The sequence below is a fragment of the Pongo pygmaeus genome, chromosome 7, assembly GCF_028885625.2.
Source record: "Pongo pygmaeus isolate AG05252 chromosome 7, NHGRI_mPonPyg2-v2.0_pri, whole genome shotgun sequence".
In the NCBI taxonomy this organism is placed as follows: Eukaryota; Metazoa; Chordata; class Mammalia; order Primates; family Hominidae; genus Pongo; species Pongo pygmaeus.
In genome coordinates, this window is record NC_072380.2 from 124,554,774 (window position 1) to 124,578,558 (window position 23,785).

Genomic DNA, 23,785 nt, shown 5'->3' on the forward strand with positions numbered 1-23,785 from the left:
CAAGCATATAATCAGTGGTGCCTTATTTGGGTAGTAGATGAAAATTGATGTTTATTTCAATTAGGAGTAAATTAACAAAATAGTAATAACTCTAGAGAAGAAGTAAATATTTTATTTGAAATAGTGGCAAAAAATTTCAAAATTCTAAAATCAAAAGTTTTACCTTACCACTAACAAACTTCTAAGTACACCCTTCTCTGGCTTTTGCACTGTCCTCCTTCCATTTTTAAATGGCCCAAACCCTCACATTTCTCCTAATTAATTCCAATGCATAATGAATTTTAACAAGCTTTATAGAAATAATATTGTAAAACCTATAAGTGGTGTAGACTCTAACTAGATACAGAAAAGCATTAAATATTTTATTAGTAATGCTTATATTTGCTCATGGGATTTAGTTCTTCCTAGTGCTCTTAGTTCTTTGTTTCGTGGTATAAACACAACCTCTTTCTCTGTTTTTATATTGCATTCTGGTATGGTTTGGCTGTGTCACCACACAAATCTCATCTTGAATTGTACTCCCATAATTCCCACGTGTTGTGGGAGGGGCCCGGTGGGAGATAATTTGAATCATGGTGGCGGTTTCCCCTATACTGTTCTCATGGTAGTGAATAAGTCTCACGAGATCTGATGGTTTCATCAGGGGTTTCCGCTTTTGCATCTTCCTTATTTTCTCTTGCCGCTGCCGTGTTAGAAGTACCTTTCACTTCCTGCCATGATTCTGAGGCCTCACCAGACATGTGGAACTGTAAGTCCAATTAAACCTCCTTTTCTTCGCAGTCTAAGCTATGTCTTTATCAGCAGAATGAAAATGCACTAATACACATTCCAACTTTAAACTAATGGTATGGTTTTAGCTTTATTTCTCTACTCCTAGCTCTCCTATGATCTAGTTCCAAAATCTGTCACTTAGTCTCCTTAGTGACTCTAAGCTGCCCAAAGGAAGCAGAGTATCTGTTCTTTATATGTCCAAAATGTTTCTGTTACAGGGCTGCACCCTTCACTCCAAAAATGATATAACTTGGACTTAGAACCAGTTAAATCTTTTCTCTTTCAAACAATTTTAAAATGGGATCTATCAAACTTGGATTACATATTTGCAACAAAAATGCACCATTTCAAATATACACTGTAGAAAGATGCTTAGCCTATCATTTAGTGTTCTGACCTTAACCCATGTTTTAATTTTGTTTCACACAATAACTTTTTTTTAGGATATAAGGAAACAAGGGTTTTTTTTGTTTTTGTTTAATTCTCTAAGAATTTTCTCCTTTGCAATTTATATGTCTTTGTCCTTTCTCTGAGCAGCCTTCCTACTTTATTTCTTTGATTGAAATCTGACACATCTATCCTGTCTTCTCTCAAATCTGATCTTTTTTGTTAAGTCTTGCTCATTTTCCCTGCCACCTCAGGTCTCTATGTGAAGCCCCATAGCAGTCAGTACCTATCTTATAGAACACAGAATGAAATCTCATTGAAGGCAAAGATCTCATTTAATTTTCCAGTGCTAGCACTCTGCTTATTATATAACAAGCTGGAAAAGTGCTTGTTAAAATGAAATAAAAAGCTGTTAAAGTCAATGCTCGATTTCAGTTATGGGCTATTTTAGTATCCTTTGCAAGCTATTAGTTCTCTACTTCATGTTTATAGTCAGTCTCATACTAATAGAAGAGAGAAAAAATTAAAAATAGGGTAATTGCTCTAAACATACATGACAAATATTTCTAGGTTATTGGAAAAGCACAGTGAAATATATGGGACTTTTTTTGTATTTTTAAGATTACTATGCCTTGAATAATCAATTACCACTATGTGGATTAAACTAAATGCATTAAAAATAGTAATTTTCCTTGTGCTATGTTATTTATTTAGAGTTAAATAAGTATTAAAAAACAGTTATAATAATAGAATTATACTTAGTGGATTTCCCTAACCTGTGTTGCAAATGTCACAGCAATTAACAAAATTATAAAATATACATCAAAAAATTTAGTGATTTTTCATGTAAAATGCAACTAATCATCTTCTAGCCAGGTTGTTCATGATCACAGATGTGCCAGTCACAAAGGTGCTCTGCTCAGACATCTCATCTAGAAAACACTTGTCAATTAGCTTCAAGGAGTGTAGTTAGCAAATAGCCTTCAGCTATTCATGACGTCGGGGGCCACCAAATAAGGCCCTGCTTTGCCTCCTGCCTGATTGCTTTCAACAACAAGGGCAAGAAAACTAGCATTCCCAAATCTCAAAAAAGGTATAGCACATAGCCGTACTTCCTTGCAGTTTCTTAGCTGAGGCTATGCTCTTCCCTGACAACCTGAAGTAATAATTGAGTACATCAGGAGTACTAGGACCTGAATATTTCTGTCTACCACACAGCTTTTTTGCCACTTAGTCTTTGCCTTAAAGTAAGGTTGTCCAACCCAGGGTGCACAGGCCACATGTGGCCCAGGATGGCTTTGAATGTGGCCCAATGCAAATTCATAAACTTTCTTAAAATATTATAAGAATTTTTTTGCAAAATTTTTTAGCTTCTCAGCTATCATTACTGTTAGTGTATTTTATGTGTGGCCCAAGACAGTGTTTCTTCCAGTATGGCCCAGGGAAGCCAAAAGATTGGACACCCCTGCCTTAAAGCTTTCCACTGGGTTGGCCAAGATACATTTGTATCACAATCTTAAATTCTTCCTACAAAATCCTGCTTAATCTTTCCTTCATTTTTATAGGCATAATCCTACAGTAGACCTCTTGCATTCAAAATTTTGTATCCACATCTCCTTTTTGGAGACTTTAACAAAATATTGTCACAAGTGGGGTTTGGGGAGTACATTACTCTTTGCTTTACTGACAACAAGAACATCACAGGGGTTTTGTGAGACATGGATAATCCTTAACACAATGTGGTGAGTCAATTGCTATAATTCTCACTGATAACGACTTAGTGACTTGAGGAATGCTTCAGTGGAGGTTAATAACCTTGTTCTTGTGGTGAATTAAAAGTTTGAAAAATGTAGGAAGAATTATGCATGCCAGAATAATGGAATTAACTGATTGTTATTAAGTAGGATTGATGCTTGATGGAGGAATAATAAAAAGTTCAGGGAAATTTTTTAAAGAGTGAAAAACTAACAGTCAAGACCTAAGCACCTGTTTGGTGGTTCACAAAGTAGCCCTTACTGATTATGGTAGGAAGGCATATGAAGGTTACTTAAGCTCAGGATTTAATAATTAAGACAATTCAACTTAACTCAACTGAAGCAAGTTGGTTGTACCAGTATTGTTTGGAAAAACTGAAACCCCTCAAACACACGATGGAGACATAAAGATATGTGCCCTGGGGATTTTGACTTCCAGACTCTTCTGATTCTCAAAAACTGAAGAAAGGTGGCCTCCCTATTAAAAGATAGGACTCTACAGAGCCTAAGCCAACATCATTATCTAGGAGACACCCGAGAGGCTTCTCCCATCAAGTCCATAGGAAACCCCATTAACCTCACCTTGTCTCTTGGCTGCCAGAAGTATAACTAAGATTAAGTGCCAGCAAAACTCAACCAGGAATATCCAGGCCTGATAAAGTAGGAAAATACTGCACCCTGGAACAGCTACAAGAATTGTCTCACATTAATAGAAGTCAAGGGAGTACCTGTGGTACTAAATGTTGAAGATGTTTGATCAAGAGGGCTGGAATACAGGATTAGATAAGAAGGAGAATACTTACTTGAGCTCACACATTTGAGACACAGAATTTAATATCTGATAAGTATCCTAGGGCAGTATGCAAATTCTTCATGAGAGTGGCTTCTAGAAACCTGGAGAAAGTGTGACCTATGCTGAATCAGGTTGAAATGCCAGTAATGCAACCACAAATGGCAAAGGAAGGAATTAAAAGGCTCAGGGAGTTGGGCATGCTGGAATGCATACATTTTTTGAAGATAGAAGACTCACCCAAAGATGATGTTGCACAGGATGATAACAAGTAACACTGTTCACTAAGACTATTAGACATGTGTTAATGAGAGGTACACTAAAGAGTTCTAAGGTTGCTCTCCTCTGCAAGCCAGGACTGATGGTAGAAGAGGCTGTCAATGAACTTGGATTATTGACAGAAATGTGAATTATGACCCCAAAGCCATAGAGGTCAGGTTGTGACACATAATTACCAGAAAGGCTTTTAGTGCTCTTCAAGTCAAAGTGGCAGCCAAAGGGAAATGACCTGAAGAGCTTCAACAGTACCACTATCTTGGGGCTTACCGAGACCTCATCCAAAGGCATATAGGATTCCATAAAATAGTATCAACATAGGGACCTGTTTTAAAACAGTGGAAGCATGGGAGCAGGCCTACAAACATAGAATTCACTGGTTTTGTCATATATTTTACCATCCAGAAGAAATTGTCCTAAGAGAGCATTGGAATGGTCTGCTGCAGGTGCAGCTGAAGTGCCTTCTTAAAGGCCATATCCTCCAAGATAACATATACACATGGAATCAGAGAACTCTGTATGATCCTGTGTACCTGGTAGGAAGAATGCATGGGTCTGGGACCAAGGAATAGAAGAACAAGTGCTTCTCTTACCAATTATTCTCCATGACAACTGAGGGACTTATGTTTCCTATCCTTACAACTCTGAGATCTGCAGGATTAGCCTCAAGTCCCAAAATGGAGCCTTTCAAGTGACATACAAGAGACCTATTGAGTTATAAGCTATGACTGCCATCTAAGTATTTTTGCCTTCTTATGTTCAGGATTCTACAGGCAAGAGGGAGGGTCACAATCTAATACAGAATAATTTAACCTGATTAGCAGGAGGAGGTGGGACTGTCATTAAACAACTGGGAGAAGAAAGGCTTTATGTGAAACTCAGATCATCCCCTTGGGAACTAACCTGCTCCTATAATAATGGCATTATTCCATTCCCGTCCTGTCTTAGTTCATTTTCTGTTCCCAAAACATAATACCTCGGACTGAGTAATTTTTAAAGAAAATACCTTTCTTTCTCATAGTTCTGGATGCTGAGAAGTCTAAGAGAATGGCACTGGCATCTGGTGAGAGTCTTCCTGCAATGTCATACCATGCAAATAGGCAGAAGGGCAAAAAAGCACTTGTGAGAGAGGGCTCACTTTTATAAGTAAATCACTCCTCCAGTAACTAACCCACTCCCATTATAATGGCATTAATCTATTCATAAGTGTGGAGTTCCCATGACTACACACTTGCTAAAGGCACCACTTCTTAATCCTTTTATATTGGCAATTACGTTTCTATCACATGCACTCTTGCGGGACACATGTAAACCACAGTGTTCCATCCCTATCTTCCAAAATTTGTGTCCTTCTCACATGCAAAATGTAGTAATTCCATCTCAATAGTCTCAAAAGTCTTAAATTACTCCAGTATCGACTTAAAAGTCCCAGTTTCATCTAAATTAGAGGTGAGATTCAAGGCATGATTCACCCTGAGGCAAATTCCTTCAGCTGTGAGCCTGTGAAATCAAAACAAGTTATCTACTTCCAAATACAATGGTGGAACAAGCATAGGACAGACATTCCATTCCAAAAGGGAGAAATAGGCAAGAAAAGAAGGGTAACTGGCTCTAAGTTTTAAAGCTGTAGAATGATCTCCTTTGACTCCATATCTTGCATCCTAGACACACTGCGGTGAGAGTTGAGTTGCCAAGGCTTCAGGCAGCCCCATCTTTAGGCTTTGCTGGGCTTGGCCCACACAGCAGCTCTGATGGGCTGGATGTTTTAGGGGTTCAGTCAGGATGGTGGGAGAAATTGTAAAATAAACAGAAATCTTCTTGGAAGGCCAGAAGGTTTCTGCAAAAGCCTCAGGATAGAGTTATGGCTGAAGGCAGCCTAATCCTCTTTGAGCTATAGCAAGGGTAATTTAACATAGGAATGTAGAGGAGTCTATCTAAATAGCTTGTTTACTCATGTGGTCCTAAGACTAACCTTTGACTATCTGTGGGTCCATGATTGCGCTCTACTCGGGGGAGTCAGCAATGGTAATTACCTTCTAGTGATGTTTACTTGAGACCTTTGTTATTTGATGTGTGCTGAATAAATGCCAGCAGGGCCAGCAAGTTGAGGTCATGGCTGCTGACTCTTTATAGCACCTTCCTTGGTGTCTGTGAGTGGCTCAGACCCCTAGCTGCTCTTTCACTAAATATTGGTGTCTGGGTACGTTATTCATCTGTTGGGCAAGCTGGAGTCTGCAGGATAGACCCCCACAGGATGTCTCATGCATGCAGCCTTCCAAGGCTGCAGTTGCACGGTGACAGTTCTACAATTCTGGGGACTTTGGGGTGGCTCTACTTTCATGGCCCCTCTAGGCATTGCCCTATTGGGCACTGTCTGTGGCAGCTCCAGTTCTATATTCCTGCTCAACATTTCCCTAGTAGGGCTCTCTGTGGTGGCTCCATTTCTGTGGCTGTTTTCTGTCTGGGCTTTCATTCAGTCTGCAAATTATTTGAAATCTGGATTGAGAAAGCCATACCCTCTCATTTCTTGCATTCTGTGTGCCTTCAGAATTAGTACCATGTGAATGCTGCCAAAATCTATGGCTTGTATCTCCTAAAGTGGAAGACTGAGTCACAGCTGAGGGTGCTTGAGCCATAGCTGGGGCAGTCACAGGATGCTGCACCAGAGTTCTGAGGCAACTCTTGGCAGCGAGCCCATAGAGGGTACCCTAGACCCATCTCCCAAAACCATTCTGCTTTTTTAGAGCTCTTGGCCTGTGATTGAAGGGGCAGCCCTGAAGATCTTGGAAATGCCTTCAGGAACTTTCAACAGGACACACTGTGTCGATGAATAGCATCTAGCTCCCTTATTTCTACAGTAATCTTTTTAGCAAACAATTTCTCAGACACACCCTTAGTATTCTGTTCCTTATTACTCTCTCCCAAGCATGGTTTTCTACTCTTTATGATAATCAGCCTGTGAATTTTCTAATTTTTCCCCCATTTCTCTTTTAATCGCATAGTATGACTTTAAGTCATTCCTTTGCTCTTTCATCTCACTGTATGTCCTTACAAGTAACCACATAGCAACCTGAACACATTGCTGCTTAAAAATGTTTCTTCTACCAGATATTTTACTTTGTCACTCTTAAATTCTGCCTTCTATGAAGCCCTCAGGCATGGACACAATTCATCAAAACTCTTCACTGCTGTATAATAAGAATGTTACTTACCACAGTTTTCAAAACTTGTTACTCATTTCTGTCTTAGATCCCAACAGAATGGTCAGTACTGCCCATATTTCTATGTTGATAGAAATCAATCATTCTCATCACGACCACTTAAGTAATGTCTAAGAAGATTCAGACCCTATGGCTCTCCTCCTCTTCTGAGCATTCACCAGAATCTCTCTAAATGTTCTGTTCACTGCAATACAGGCTATTTCTGGCGTATTCCTCCAAAGTATTCTAGCCTCTACCCATTATCCAATTCTAAAACTGTTTTCACATTTTCAGGCATTTGTTATAACAACAGTTCTACTTCTGAAGACCAATTTCCTGATTAAGCCTATTTTCTTCTGCTGAAGAGAATACCACAGACTGGATAATTTATATAGAAAATACATGTATTTCTCATGGTTCTAGAGGCTGGTAAATCTAAGAACATAGTGCTGACATCTGGTGAGGGCCTTCCTACTGTGTCATCACATGGTTGATAGGAACACAAGGGAGTGTGCGTGTGAAAAAAAAAAAAAAAACTCGCTTTAAGAAGAAAGCCACTCTGATGATAATTAACCCACTCCTGTGATAACAGCATGAATCCATTCATGAGGGTGGTTCCCCATGACCTAATCACTTCATAAATGCCCTGTTAACACTATTACATTGGCAATTAAATTTCTAACACATTAACTTTTGGGGCACACATTCAAACTGTGTGAATATCAAGGGGTAAGTTCATCAGTTCTGACTCAACAAGAGAATGATTTCCAGGAGCTCAGTTCCCTTAGAAATGAAATTTTAAATGACACTACCAGGTAAGTCACTGAGACCAGTGGAGGTGATAGCTAAGAACACAGGGAACTAAGAATTTTTAATGGAGAAAGGAGGTAATGAATACCAGTTACATCCTAAGACTCACTGTAGTGGTGAGTGTTGTAATTTATCTCACTATCCATCCTAAGTTTTTCCTTAGAAAGTCCTCTATTGGTACCTTGGAGGGACTGCTGTCAAAATATATGGAAAAGTGGGTCTGTGTGGTACAAGAGATGGACTTTGCCACACATGGAGGTTTGCTGCCAAGATCTTCACTAATGAAAGAAATCACCAGTGAGCTGCACAGATTAGCCAAATACTGAGCTCATTGGAACTACTAAGGCCTGGACATTTCTGCCTAATCCAGGACTCCTGTAATCATCAGTCTTTGCTTTGGAGCTTCCCACTGTGTAGCTGAGAATTTGTCATATCTGCATTATAATCTAAGGCTCCACATGCTTAATCCTGCTTCTCCCCCTTTTTCCTTCCCTTTCCCAGGGGTCAGCTCTGCTGCATAGTCTGAAGACTTTCCCTGCCCAATTCTGATAAAACTCTTGCACTCCTAACCCCATCTCCGTGTCTGCTTTCCAGAACACCCGATAAACACAGTAGTTAACTTAATCACGGTCTAAATGAATCTTAATTTCATAAATTCCCAGGATACATAGGAAACTAGTCTCATATATAATCCTCACTTAGCATCTGGAAGTAATGTAGGTTTCTCTATCCACCTTCACAGAATCTCATCAAAGCAGATTTAACGCTTTCTTAATTCTGGTAAACCTTATATCTCTGTAGACTTAAACTGACAAGACTAAAATTATCTTCTTTAGTCAGTGTGCTATATAAAAACAAGTAACTTTTATTCCTGAAAGAACATGTAATTTATTCCAACATATTATTCAGTAAGATTTTGAATTGTAATTCTTAACCACCATTCATAACTAGTATTAATAACTACAGAACAATGTAGATGAAAAGCAGGAGTAGGCGTTTTGAAGATACGGGAATAAAATTTATATGAGAAGTGCCTTAAAAACTAGCTGAATGCAATTGCCTTATTCTGGGTAGTAAAAGTGGGTGATTTTTCTATCCAATCCTTTTTTTGTATTGCTTCATTTTATTAATTTAGAAAAGATTCACCATATCTGTTGAACTCAAGAAAAAAAATACCTCCTTTAACTTCTTGGTCAGTTAATGTGTGATCCCAAGAGTCATAGTTAGCCACTACCACTCCCCACTATACACACACCCTTAAAACTGTAAAATAAAATATATGCCTCCTTTTGAGATAAATTAAAAGTAAAAAGTGGAGGGGTAGAAAGTAACAACAGTGGGAAATATGCTGTAGTTTAGTATTTAAAACCAGTTGTGTGGATAAAAGCTCATATGAAAAAATTTCTGGGTCATTATAATTAATAGGGTACAGACTGAGAAAAAGTTCCTCTTCAAAAAAAAGTTGAGTATATATTTGCATGGTGATTTTCCTAAAATAAAATATTGCCACTTTGTCAGATTATTATCACTATTATTTATAAACAGGAGTACAATATATATTCAACATACAGCTTATGTGTAGGGGAGGTATTACATTACTCACACTTGAATGTAGTGTAGGCACTGAGCAGTATAAGCAGTTTCCTGGATCATAGAGGAATTGAATTAACTACTATATTAAGCACTGTTTGTTTTGCTCACAAACAGATTTGAATTGAGGGGTTTGGAGGAGAACACCATAATTATAGACAAAAGAAAAAGAGAAAATAAATTTAAAAAATTAAATTTACTGACTGAAAGGAAAACAGAGACCACAGATACGTATGTTAATGCAAATACAGAGACACCAATCTTATTCAACATGACATTGGAATATCAGAAAGAGCATATGTTGAGTCTGTTGTAGACATATGAATTAAAAAGGAAAATTAAGAATAACTGACTGCAGGAAATGCAAAGTCAGACCCCTTTACCCTGACATAGCTGCCTTCAGCTTAATTATATCTTTAGTACATATTTTCTTGTTTAGCCTCTGTGCTTATTTACTTTTACTTCTCTCTTCCCCACATTTCAAACACATTTCCTATTGCTCCATTAGGTACTATACATCTTTAGTTTTTCACATACTTTTAGGCAAGCTCTTTCTCTGTCAGTGGGTCCTTGTCAATACGTACTTATTTGTGAAGTTTAGTTGTTTTATTGGTTATTGGTTATTATTATGTAGGAAATTATCACAAATTATATAAGAACTAGACTAAATTCTGATAACTTACTGTCCTTATTTAATATAAAATGGAAGTGATCTAACAGTTCATTACCATTATTCCAAAAAATTTTATATTACATAAACTAGATGTTTTTTAAAGGGCAGATTCAATTTTCTTATATTTATAAATTCTGCTTAAAATCGATAATAATCAAAGGTAACTAACACAGATGCAACAACAATAACTTCCCTCAAATTCCTTCCATACTATGATTCATCACAGCCTTCTTCTCAGGACTATTGTAGGAATCCTATAATTTCGTGAATAAATACAGTGAAGAACTCTATCAAAACAACATTAATGATCAACCAGATCTACTCCCCAACTACTATTTTGTCTGATGGTAAAAATAGTACATATTCCTTGGGAAAAATTCTACCAGAAAATAAAAATGGTAATACGTAAGATTAAAAACAAACAAAACAATCAAAACTGTGTAATTATAGTATCTAGGGAAAACCACTGTTAGCCCTGAGGTGGCCTCCTCTGACACTGTGGGGTGGGGGACTCATTACTGCAGGGTGATGGTAGAAGCCCTGTCTCTGCACTAGATCTTCTCTGGCAATACCCCAGTAGGGAGAAGCAGAGGTGCTTCATTACTGTCTGGTGGGGTGGAAGTCCAAGCTTCCTATATGGTCTTCACTGACTTCACTGGGAAGCGGAATGAGGCTTGTTATAACCTAGCAGGGATTAAAGTTCTGGCTTTCTGAACTTGGACTTCTTTATCCCTACTTTAGCAGGGCCCTAGGATGCCTTGTTATAGTCCAGCAAGTGTGGAATTCTTGATTCCCCACTCAACCTTGGATAGCATTGTTAGGAGCGGAGAAGTTTTTCTGTCGTGTTTGGCTAAAGTGGTTATTTTCTAAAAGTTTTTCTTTTCTAGTCCTTTGTCTAGAGAGAACAGGCTTTTGTTGGTGGCTTTTTGGTTCTGATTTTGTCCCTTGGTGTTGCTAGGTTCCTGGTATCCTCAGCAACAAGCCTGAGATAAATTAGGCAAAATGAAAACCCAGAGAAAGCACCACATTTATTTCTACATTAGCCAACGGGGATAACTGCATACGTGTAACTCAACTCAGGTCTGGCTGCTCAGTGCTTGCAGAGCCCAATAGCAAGAGCAAGGTACGGTGGAAAGAAAGTGACTTTATTTACCAAAACTAGCAATAGGGAAATGGCAAGATTCACACCCAAAGTAACCACTTTGAATTTCTGGGGAGAAGGCAAGGGTTTAAAAAGGGAAACTTGATATAGGAGGCATGTAGGAGTTGTGCTGAGTAGAAGGTCTGTGTATCTTGTTTGGTGGCTATCTTGAGTCACAGACCATCTGGAGCGCAGGTTGGCATCATCTCAACAATGGCAAGGTGGTTGCCGAGCTGCCTTGAGGTAATCTCTGCAATTTTGGAGCTGCGTCTCCAGGTCTGGCCTGTCTGTCTGAAGATTAGCCCTTGGAACTTCTAGCTAAGCACATAATTAGATACTAGCATATAATTTGATAAATATGAGAGTATCCTGTGGGAAAGGGTAGGTGGGGAGTCTAATTCAAGATTATGGGAAAAGGCTTCTGCAGTTTGCTTCAAGGTTACGTCTCAAAACCAGGGAGAAAATAGAAAGGGGAAAAAGTTAAAATGCATTTTGAAGTTAAGCTGCTCGGTTACTTAAGGAGGAACTTAAAATGCACATTGAAGACAATATTGTTGGTTAGTTATATTCAGATTTGTGATCTAAAATGTATTTTCTTTTTATTAGGAATCATTTCATGCTAAATTTAAATATTAAAGTGTGTTAAAGATAAGACTCATGTTAATTAGCTCTTATTGGGTACTGCCCTCTTATCTCTGAAACTTTATGCTGTTGTATTTCGAGAAAACTTACCATTCATAATTGATCTTACGAATGATTTGAGGCAGATGTATCCATTTAGTCTAGAAACATCAGGTACTAAATATGTTAAAAATAAGTAGATGATCAATATAATCCATAAGTAAATATATTTACAAATGTTTTCTTTACTAGTAACTCATACGTGGTACCAGAAAATGGTGTTAAATGAGTTTACCAAATAATTTCACATATAATGTAATATTTCAGTCATGTAAAATCAGCTGAATTCAGTAGATCTGGGATTATTTCTTTCATTTTACAAATGAGTGGTGGAAGGTGGGGAGTGAGAATGGAAGAGAGAGATTAGGTAGTTTGTCCCAAATCATACAGCTATAAAATGGAGAATCTGAATCATCTTTTGGGGTGAATCTTTTCATAGCTGAAAAATGAGGAAGAATACAGCTTTCAAAGTGTGTTTCACTTTGACTTAGGCTATTCCTACCATTATGGTTAGTGATAACTTGTGAATTATGCTGCCAGATGATCAAATTTTCTCAAATATGGATACCACAAAGATATTTGTTAAAATACAGACCCCATATTTAGTCTATTAGGTATAAATAGGAAATTACCACTTTTATAGATCAATACAACAAAATATTGGCAATTTCATATTTCAGACTATCATACAACTAATTTTTAGCTTATATAAAATATGATTCCAAGTGATTTTGTTAAACAAAACACTTTTAAGAAAACACTGAATCATTTTACATCTTTGGGATGGCTTTTTTTCACTTACTTGAAGAGTATAGGTGCATTTTAATTGAATGTATGTTTTAAAACTTATTTTTGTGGAAAATTTACAATTATAACTTCAGTCTACTTTTTTCCCTATGCATACTTTTTGAGATCAATTAAAAAAGTTCTTTAACAGTAATTTTACCTGAAGTTTGGAATAAAAGCGAAAGCCCAAACAATATTACAAGAAACAGGTAGCAAGTAAAATTTGTGGCTTTTGTTGCTATCCAATAAAAATCAAATTTATACTGATTACTTGGTGATTAGGTAGTTGATTCTCAAGGTATTGATTTATTTTAATTCACATTGAATACTTTTTCTTTCTTTCTTTCTTTCTTTCTTAGCTTAGTAGTTCTTGATTTGTTTTTTTCCTATTATTTTACAGACTAATATTATTATGCTATTTTTAACCTCTGTTTCCTATGAAAGGGGCTTCAGTTTTATTTTATACATAAACATATTCTAATTATAAAACAAACCAGTCTCTTAAACACTATTTCTGTGTATATACAGACACTACTTTATTATTCCCTCAAAAATATTCATTTTTCATTCATTTTTACATAGACTTTATGAGTGTTGAATTACTGAACATTTCATGTTTAAAGTAGGTAAGAAAAAAAATAGAAGCCAAATTATTGAAAGTGTAGGACTAATACAAAATTATGTTCAATAGGAAAACCATAACAAAATATAAACTGACTAGGTATCTTAAATCAGAAATAGTAATTCACTATGTAAAATAAGGAAAGAACTTACATAAGTGACACTGTAAAAATCCAAAATATCATAATTTAAAAGTTAACTTTTATTGGGCATTTAATGCCAGGCACTGTGTTAAGGGTGTTATGGATATATCATTGTATTCTAATACTTGAAACTACAGTTTAATTTTTCTCTTTATCCCAGTAAGTAATGTGAGACCTAGGCATGTTCAATAACCCGCCCAATGTCACGCAGTTGGTGAACCAGGAGTCAATTGTTGGTATCCAGACTCTAGCACCAGCACTCTTAACTACTACACCTTCGATCTTACGATGCTTAATTAGTCAAAGGATATTCTAAAATGCTGTGACTTAGGAATAATAAGCTGAATTACCACAATCATTATCTTGAAATACTTTCCCAAACATACAATTCTGTTTACAGTTGATAATAACCAAGGATAACTAACACAGAGGCAACAATAATAATTTCACACCACATGCCCCCCCATACTGTGATTCATCACAACCTTCTTCCCAGGACTACTGTAGAGGTCATATGATTTCATAAATAAATACAGTAAAGAGCTCTATCAAAACAGTATGCATGATCAACCAGATCTATTCCCCAACTATTCCTAGAAAAAGTCTGTGTCAATTCAGGAAAACGTCATTCTTCAAATTCATCAGAATGAAGACCCAGGAATCATCCTATACTTTCTTCATTCTCTCTCAGTCCATAATCCAATTGTCAAAAAAATCAGTCATTTCTATACTCAAAACATATTTACACTATAATCACCTGTCACCACCTCCACTACCACTACCACAGTCCAAGCCATCATCATTATCTCTTAGTATAAAAAATGCCTCCCTGTAGAGGGAAGGTATTTTCCCACTAAGGGCTCAAAAGAACTCTGGTACTGGAATACAGTTTGGTGAGATAATGGGAGGGTAAGGAGTGTATTAGTTCATTCTCACATCGCTATAATGAAATACCTGAAAGTGGGTAATTTATAAAGAAAAGAGGTTCAGGCCAGGCCCGGTGGCTCACATCTGTAATCCCAGCACTTTGGGAGGCTGAGGCAGCTGGATCATTTAAGGTCAGGAGTTCGAGACCAGCCTGGCCAACATGGTGAAACCTCATTTCTACTAAAAATACAAAAATTAGCTGGGCATGGTGGCACACACCTGCAATCCCAGCTACTTAAGAGGCTGAGGCAGGAAACTGGCTTGAACCCAGGAGGTGGAGGTTGCCATAAGCCAAGATCACATCACTGAACTCCAGCCTGGGTGACGGAGTAAGACTCTGTCTTGAAAAAAAAAAAAAAAAAAAAAAAAAGGGGGGGGTTAATTGGCTCATGGTTCTGCTAGCTGTACAGGCTCCTGCTTCTTGGGAGACCTCAGGAAACTTACAATTAAGGTAGAAGGCCCAGGGGAAGCTGGCACATCTTACATGGTGGGAGCAGGAGGAAGAGGAGGAATGGGGAGGTGCTACCCACTTTTAAACAACCAGATCTCAGGACCACTCACTCACTATATCACAAGAATAGCAAGGGGAAAGTTTGCCCCCGGAATCCAACATTGGAGATTACAATGTGACATGAATTGAGATTCGGGCAGGGACACAAATCCAACCTATATCAAGGGGACATTTTTTTTTCTTATCTTAATGAAACTTGATCTATGTGCATTTGTATTTTTCTCTTTAAAAGGTCTATTCTTTAATCTATACACAATGAGACATCCTAGAATTAGTATAGACTCTTTGAAAATGACACGTGGCTAGACCCACCTGGCATAACAATGTCCTCAGTGTCAATTATTGGAGTGTACAAGTTGATAAATAAATATCATAATAGCTGACATTTATTGATTGCTTCTGAGAATTCTCATGTGGTACCTCATTTAATTCTTGCAACAACCCAATGAACTAAAGACTATTATTTTTATCCTGCTTTACAGCATAAGTGATAAAACTTATACATATATATATACACAGACATAAAATACACACACAGATATATATATATATATATATGTTATATGAGGTAACAGAGCCGTGTAAGAGGTACACACAGTTTTTGAACCAGATAGTCTCACTCTGTGGTTTATGCATGTGAAATCAACACCAAGGAGCTTTCTATGTTATTGTTTTATAGAAAGTTGTAACAGGGAGAAGATGATAGATATAGGAAAGGTCTTAGACAACCCTTTTTATAGGTAATGGAGATGTCACATGCAGATTTAAGAAAGTGGATAAAACAATTAAATTTTATTTTGACCATCTTCATCAGGAAATGAATACTAGATTTGATGGTGACAAAAGTTAACCAGAAAATCAATTATAAAGCTGTTCAAATATTATGTATGAAAGAAGAGATGATTAAAGTAATGTCTAGAAGGTAAAATTGGCAGGACTTTACATTTGATTACATAGGTAGAGGTTAAGTTAAAGGAAGGAATCAAGAATGACCCTCAGGATTCTGTATAAGTGGCTAGGTGGAAGTTGGAAACAGCAACTATGAGAGAGACTACAGAACGATTATGGTTAAAGAAATGAGAGTCACTTCAAATAGACAGGGAGAGTCCAAGAAGCCTTTATGACAAAATCTCTTGCAGTAGGATTGAGTGGCAGGTAGTAGTAGAGTACTAGTAGAGTACCGATAGAGTACCAGTAGTAGAGTGAGGATCCACATGGTGTCTCCTAAAATAAAAGATGGCTGAGTAGCTCAGGCATAATGGTTGGGCCAAAATAAAACACAGTATAAGCCCACTTTCAGTCTAGAAACCTGGCTACCAAAAAAAGCATGAGGTTGTATGTGTGAACATTCATCAAATTTATTAGATCTATTAACCATCACTCCTTCCATTCATTTCTACTCTTACACTAAATAGGACCACTATATATAAATCCGTAGCTAAGATAGCTTCCCCTAGAACATTGCTTGGATCACTACTGCCAAAATTGGAACCTATAACTCAGTTATGTGGTTTGTGGCTAAATAACAACCACCTCTCACTCCTGCATATATACACAACTTCTAACTTATATATTATTTATTTTAATAAGTTATTAATTCTAAAGTTTGTGATCACTTTGGTCAGTTTTCCTGGATGAGAATTATTGTTTGTTTCTTAAGATACTTATACATATTTAAACACATAACCAAATTTGTTATGTGTTTATTTGACAAAGTCTTTGCCAGAAAACAATTTCATTCCCACCATATCCCAGTTCTGGAAGCATATGTGTGGGGATGGGAGAGGATATTAGTAGCTGTTACCTATAAAGAACAGAGATAACCATGTATAACATGTTGTTCAGCAAACAGAATGAAGCTTTGGGGTAGGAATGAGAATTTTTAAAATAAGAAATGCACTCTAAACAAATTTGAATTCTGTCGTATGTGTCTATATGTTCAGTGGCCTCCAGGCTCTCCTCATTCTAATCCATTTACAGAACTCTAAAATATATATCTGATGATGTCATTGTTGTTAAATTCTTCCAATGGACCCAGATATCCATTAGATCACAAGTCTTACTTTTCCAGAAAGGATCTGCCTTATGCCTACCTCTTCAGTGTCTTTTCTAACCACTCTCTCCTCCCACACTGTAAATTCTATGTCAAATCACCTACTGTTTTTCAAATAAGTCACACTATTTTAAGCCTCTACTCATTCTCACAGGCTACAATAGTGCCTGTTTGTATAACTTCTCAATCTTTAAAACTCAGCTTCAATATTTAGAATAAATGCTATAACACTTCCTTTGCCCTATCCCTTTCTATCAGTGATTAGTAGGTAGTTAGCAATCTCTTGTGAGCCAACTTGGCTGGGTGTCCACAACATGGTCCTCTCTACTTACCTATATCCTAACATATCACACGATGAAGACTTATGATGTCTTCCTCCCTATCCTCAGGTGACTTTTGACTGCAAGGAGTATGCCTCTTTTTTTTAAATAAATTCAGTCTAACAAGTGCCTGGATTGTAGAAGATATTCAGTAAATATTTGATGTACAAATGACCAATGATGGGAATCTTGTATAGCATTTCAAAGTGTTTTAAGAAATATGCTAATACACCTTCTGCAGGAATAAAAAATGATTCTATATTGTAAATTTGGGAAATGCCAGGACAAATACACTTAGACAGCAAATTTATAATAAGAATTCTGAGAGCTATATATATGCTAATTCTCACTGTAGCTTTCCAAGAGATGGCTACTATATGTAGTATTTGCCAAATTTGCTTGAGAACCTCTTTTTCATTTAACATCTATTAATGTTTAAAGTTACTTTGAGGAACACGGTATTGAAAAAGCTGGACTAGTCTCTCCTATTTACTTAACTGAAATACATTTCATTCCTTCATTGAATCAAAAAATAAAAGGGGATGGGGAAGAAGTTTCTGTTATCTTTTAACCATAATTCATCACAATTAAGTTTTAGAATTAAATTAGCATTTCTACTTCTATAACACATTTATTTTTAATTTTGACCACTTGAAATTTCTAAAAGTTTCTACTTATTTATTTTAATATGGTCATAAAGAGATTAAAGGCATAATAGTTACTGCACTAAAATAAGTAGATTTAGTTCAGAGCAAAGATTAGAACTTCTTTTCTGTTATTGTCAAGAAGACATGGTGAAAAACATGACATCACATGTAAAAATCATTATTCATTAAATATTGTTAATATGTATTCCTTAAAACAATGCTTTCCTGAACAATTACTTTTTATTCAGCCCAAAAGCTTTGTCGAACTACATTCGTTAATACAAAAGTGGTGTATATTTTCTTTGTGAAGTTTTATTTTTTTAAATTTCCTTCAAAGGATGATTACAGAGGTTATTATTCAAGTAGCAGGTTACTTTTCAATATATTCCACATTTTAATCTCCACAATATTACTCTTCCACCTTAAGAAATTTTTTCAGCCCTTTTTTCAGTTCCACAAAATATATACCCAAATACGTCCATATTAAGATTAATTCATTTCCTAAACTAAACCAACTCATGTAATTGGCATAAATCCTAACCTTTAGTTTTAAGGCAAGTATAAATATGTCTATACCTATGTGATACTAAAATGTACTAGGTAAGTATTATGAGCACCTAAGAGAAATATATGTCACAATTGGGTGGGGGTGGTAAGGAAGAAGGTAAATTAGGATCAGAAAATAATTACAAAAGGACACAACATAGGTGTTTTTCCCTCGAAAGCTGCATTGGATTCCAGGAGGCCGTGTTTGTAGAAGTGATTTCAACCTGAAGAATTAACAGGTACAAAAAAATAAAAGTGACAAAGCATGAAACTTGTTTGGGAGTTATTAGTTGTACTGAACAATTGCAATATTATAAAAGTATGCAGTGGAAGTGGGTAATAGGAAAGTTTAGGTTGAGTCATTTTGTGGAATTATTTGAAAATCAGGCAGAGGGATCTGTATTTAAGGAGTTGACACGTCGATGTCATTTAAGGTGGTTAAGCAGGAGAAGAATTTAATCAGTGTGGCACTTGAGGAACATCGATCAGCCATAGACACAGCCAGACACAAGAAGAGCAATTAGGTCAATAGCAACAGGCAGCAGGCTTGTAAGAATTTGATTCAAATTGCAGTGAGAGTAATAAGGATGGAAAAGAGAAGGTGGATTTGAGAGTTAGAGGACACTGAACAAAACAAAACAGTTGATGATGAAGTGTTCTCCATTACTACAATACAAAAATTTAAATACAATACAGAGAGCTAAGAGGTGAGAATCAAAATTAACTAATGGAAACTCACTTTGGTGGTTTTACAGTAGGCATTTTAAAGCATAATTTTCAAAATTTTCTTTTGTTTATAAATTTGCTGTAATTTTTCTTATAGGGACCAAAACAACAAATTAGGTTGAATTCCTGCACATTACCCTCCCTAGACATATCATATCACTATTACTATAAATTCAGTGCACATTCTGTTCATATTTTTTAAATTTCCTAAGTACACATATGTACATATAAATATTAAAAAATACATTATTTTAGCATTTCCTGGAGTTTAATTAAAGATTGTATTCTGCAACATGATTTCTGAAACTGTATGTCATGAGATTCATCTATACTGATGCATATAAATCTGGCTAATTCATTGTTAACTATTACACAGTATGAATATACCACAATGTATTTATATTTTACTTACTTAAAAATAAAAGTTCCAATTGATAACATGATTTATCTTTTTGCAGTATTTAGATAAACTTTTTTATTTGGGAATAACATTAAATTTGCAGTAAAGTTGCAAAGTTAGTGCAGAATTCCTGAATACTCCTCACTCAATCAGGAGTCACCTAATTTTATCCTCTTACATTACAGTGTTACATTTTATCAAACTTCAAAAACAACATTAGTACCATAAGCTCAGCTTTTTAGAGCAAAACTGTAGCGAGCTGAAGGCCCAGGAGACCTGACCAACTCAGCATTCCAATGGAGGCTATATGATCAAACAGCAAACTGTTTATCATGAATGCAGGATGTGAGCAAACTCACAACTGCTCCTGCCGATAGAAGGTTTGCTGGAGGCAATCACTGTCTGGTGCCGAGGTTATCTACTGCGACATCTAGAGCCTGTTGTTTGAGGAATGCAGTCTTGCAAGCCTACTCTAGATTGAGCAGCTGACCCCTTCCTCCACCACCCTTATCACTATCTCTTTTGCCTAATAAATATGGAGAGCTGTGTAAAGCTCAGGGCCCTTGTCCACTAGAGGCAAGGTGCCCCCTGACCCCTTCTTCCAAATATACTCTTTTGTCTCTTGTCTTTTATTTCCGTGTTTGCCCCCTTTGTTTAGTCCCCTTAGGTCTGTGCGGGTTACATAATGGCACCCGAACAGGGATGGAATCGGGTGCTCAATAAGTGGCGCCTGAACATGGGACTTCAAGGATGTGAACGAAGAAGGTCTGCTGAAGCAGAGGAACTGAAATTGGCAAGGCAAACGGGGACCCCGGGACAAGTCTGCCGGCAGTGGATATAAGGTCAGTGCCCTAAAGATGTGCTGGGAGCAGTGCTTTAAAGAAATACTGGGAACAGGAAGTTTTCTGAATTAGAGTAACAAGGGGAAGAATTTGTCTGTTAAAGAAAAACATTATGTGCAGTTGCTTAAATTTCTGTTGAGACAGTCTCCAGCTCAGGTTAATTTGCAGACACTAACCTCCTGCAGAAGCCACAGGAGGTTATTACGCATAACCCACAGTTTCCACAGGCAAGCACTCTTGATGTGGAAAATTGGGAGCAAGAGAAGGATTAAAACAGGCTCATCAAAAAGGTCTTAAAGTTGATTCTTTTGTTTTCTCCACTTGGAGTTTAGTTCATACTGTACTTCTGCCATTATCTCATTATTATTCTGTGGTACAGTAGGCTGAATCTAAAAATCTGAAAGAATCTGTTGTCCCACCCACAGCTCCAATTGAAAATAAAAAACAGGAGAGGGAGGATAAAAATTGGCCTATACCGCCTCCTCCAATTGCAGAAACATCTGTACTGCCTCCTTCGGTAGCAGAAATCTGTACTGCATCCTTCGGTAGCAGAAAATACAAAGAATTTTACGCTCTGCTGCCATAACTAGAGACCCCTTAGGACCTTGTGCTTTTCCTATTTCTGTAAGGCCTGATCCAAATAATCCACAGCAGGTTATTCATGAACACACTCCACTAGAGTTTAAGTTGTTAAAGGCGTACAGAGCTCATTTACCTTAGGATTGCTAGACTCTGTGTTTGGTGCTATGCGTCTTTTACCCTTTGATGTGAAACACTTGGTGCGAACTTGCTTGTCTGTGAGTGAATATCTGACACAAAACAACATATATTTCTGACCCAATAATTCCTCCTCTGGTAAGCATTCTAGATAAATCAAATGGATATATGATAAAGGTAGCTGGAGAGATAGATAGATGCTCATTGTAGCATTTTTGTTACTGTGAATAATTGAAAACACAATATACTAGTATATCTTTTACAGAGCCATTTCAATTGATATAGGGAATAATGGGGCATTTGGGGGTTTTGCTTGTTTGTTTTTAGAGAATGTTGAGTTGAAAATACATGTTAAAAGAATATGAATCAGGGTTATAATTGTCACAAAGGTATTTTTAAAATAATTACTTTGTCTTTGACTGATACATGCCCATCCTAGTCTAGGCAATATTTAGATGTTTTTAACTGAATGGAAATTAATTACTAGTTAGAATATTCTTGATTGCATTTAGCAGAGTAAATAGTGTGTGTGTTTGTGTTTGTGTGTGTGTATGTGTTTGTCACAGAGAATACTAGAAGAAACACTAAAAAAAAAAGTTAGAAGATTTAGAAGAAATCTTGGAGGATACCCAACTCCATTATTTCATTGTACAAATAGGTTAGCAAGGAACTAGTGAGGGGAAATGATTTTCCTGAGACAATGCTACTGATAAATGTATCAATAGGACTCAGGGATTCTTAGCCCAAACCTTTATTTTTTTCCTTTCAACTTTAAGTTCAGGGGTACATGATGTGCAGGATGTGCAGGTTTCTTACACGGGTTAATATGTGCCATGGTGGTTTGCTGTACAGACCATCTCATCACCTGGGTCTTAAATCCAGCATCTCTTAGCTATTTTTCCTGATGCTCCCCCTCCCCCTAACCCCTCAGCTCTGACGGGGCCCAGTGTGTGTTATTCCCCACCATGTGTCCATGTGTTCTCATCATTCAGCTCCCACTTATAAGAGAGAACATGTGTTAGCCCAAAGCTTTTATTTTCACTGAGGAGTATTCTTTTTGGGCATAGAGCTAAAATAAATTAAGTTGCAATTAATCTTATTTTATTTATAAACAAAGCTATTTATTGACCTGTCCCTACCAAAGAGAGATAATTATGACTCTTAAAATTTAGCAAGGAAGATATAAAAATTTGTTCATGAACTTAAAAAAGGCCTCATGTTAAGCTATACAAATAGAATATCTGTGAAACTCTAAATGAAAAAAAAGTTATATTTTAAAAATTCCTTCAAACTCATAGTAGATTGAAAATATGACCATAATTCACTTCTCCTACATCCATACCCTTTGCAATGTGACTTTGCAGCTGCTCACATCAAGAGAGGAGTCTCTTTTCTTTCTCTTTACCTGCCCTGTGACTTCTTTTGGTCATAAAACGCAGCACAAGTAATGTGGTGCCAATTCCAACTCTGGGCCTCAAAGGAGCTTTGTAAATTTCTGTCCTTTCTCTTGAAACCCTACCCAGACACTGTGTGAAGAATCCTAGCTGGCCTAAAGGAAGGTGAGAGATGAATCATACCACCTGAGACTTTACTGGACCATCCAGTCCCCAGCTGACCTGGCAGGTGATCTGGCAACTGACCATAGATGCATGAATGGGCTCAGCTGAGGACGACATCTGGCCCAGATTAGCAGAACCATCTTGATGACACACAGACTCATGAAATCAATAAAATATTGTTATTTGAAGTCATTAGGATTTGATTAATTTTTTATGACAATAGCTAAAAAGCCATTGTTTACATAAAGGCATTAAAATTAGATTATGGGTTACTTAAATAATATTTCAAAGCTTTTGGATAATAAGTAAAATTTTATCCCACAGCAAAATATCATTTCATCGGAAGGCATAATTTTGGCCTGGTAAAAATATTTTTCAACAATTTTTCATAAATGATAGACCCCACTATGGTTATAAATCATCAAAGTTTTTAAGATCACATTTTATATTCTCTTCTAACTTGTAAGTTTAAAATATAGCTTCTTAAATTTGTTAAAATTTTTCATTATTTAAATTATGTTTTGCATCAAAATCAATGGCAGGAAAATACAAACCCAAATCCTCAATTTTAATCAATAACCCTGGCTTAAAAATGACTCTGTCATAGTCTAACACATAAAAGCAGAGTACAATGGTTTTTATCAGGGGCAGAGGGAATGGGAAAATGGAGAGTTGCCATTCAAGGGAGGCGAAGTTTCAGTTATACAAGATGAGTCAGTTCTAGAGATCTGCCGTGTAACATTGTGACTACAGGTAAGCATTCTGTATTGTATACTTTAACATTTGTTAGGAAGGTAGGTCTCATGCTAAGTGTTTCTACCACAATTTAAGTTAAAAAAGAAGAATTTTAAAATAAGGTAATATCAGTGAATAAGATGAGGTGAAATGTATGTATCTTTAAATCATTTGGCATT

At 36.6% G+C, this 23,785-nt stretch overlaps 1 long non-coding RNA gene across 1 annotated transcript; it reads left to right on the forward strand.

The window, feature by feature from the left end:
• Positions 1–682: 682 nt before the first annotated feature.
• LOC129042595 (uncharacterized) lies at positions 683–23,268 on the forward strand. Its single transcript, XR_008504157.2, has 3 exons — positions 683–748; positions 20,412–20,595; positions 22,836–23,268. It is a non-coding gene; the product is annotated as an uncharacterized LOC129042595 (long non-coding RNA).
• The last annotated feature ends 517 nt before the right edge of the window (positions 23,269–23,785 follow it).